Below are 1,193 nucleotides of genomic sequence, written 5' to 3' on the forward strand. Positions count from 1 at the left end.
GTTGTTGAGAAGCAATGTAAAACATTGGTGGTAACATAGAACCATTTTTGTTAGATGTCTATTTTCTGAGATGTCTATTTCTAGATATAAACAACAGAAATAAAAACAATGGCAAAGGTAAAAAATGAAAATCCAGTCAAAGAAGTAAAGTCTTTTGAGGCAGGGATTTCTGGGATCCTTTAAGACATGTTACAAAAAGAACCTAGACACAGATCTCATACCCTTCATAAAATTGACTTAAACTATACCATGGACCTAAATGTATAACACAAAACTATAAAACTCCAAGATAACATAGGAGAAAATCCTATGTTATCTTGAGACGTTTTATAGTTTTGTGTTATACACCTTAGCGTCCTTGTATAGCTTTAAGTCAATAAAAACAAACAAACAAGCAAACAAAAAAACACACCAAAGACGTGATCTATGAAAGAAATAACTGATAAATGGGACTTAATTAAAATTTAAAAATTCTGCTCTATGAAAGATGATGTCAAGAGAATGAGAAGACAGACTGGCATAAAATATTTGCAAAACACATATTTGATAAATGACTACTATCCAAAATATACAAATTCTTAAAACATAACAATAAGAAAATAATCTGATTTAAAAATGAGACAAAGAACTAACCAAAGAAGATATGCAGATCGCAAAGAAGCATAAAAAAAAATGCTTCACACCATGTCATCAGAGAAATTAAAACAAGATCTCACTACACACGTATTAAAATTACCAAATCTTGAACACTGACAACACAAAATGCTGACAATGATGAATACAACAAAAATTCTCATTCGTTTTAGTGGGAATGCAAAATGATATAGCCACTTTGGAGCACAATTGAGCAGTTTATCACAAAACTGAATACACTGTCACCATAAGATCCAGCAATCATGCTCCTTGGCATTTACTCAAAGAAGCTGAAAACTTGCGTCCACACAAAAACCAGTGCACCATTGTTTATAGCAGATTTATTCATAACTGCCCAAACCTAGAAACAACCAAGATGCCCTTCAATAGGTGAAAGATAAATAAAATGTGGCATATTGAGACAATGGAATGTTACTAAGTGCTAAAAAGAAATGAGATGTAAAGCCATGAAAAGACATGGAAGGACATTAAAGGCGTATTACTAAGAAAAAGACCAATCTGAAAGGGCCATATGCTGTATAATTCAAACCATATGACAT

Source organism: Myotis daubentonii, chromosome 1 (genome assembly GCF_963259705.1).
Source record: "Myotis daubentonii chromosome 1, mMyoDau2.1, whole genome shotgun sequence".
Classification (NCBI taxonomy): Eukaryota; Metazoa; Chordata; class Mammalia; order Chiroptera; family Vespertilionidae; genus Myotis; species Myotis daubentonii.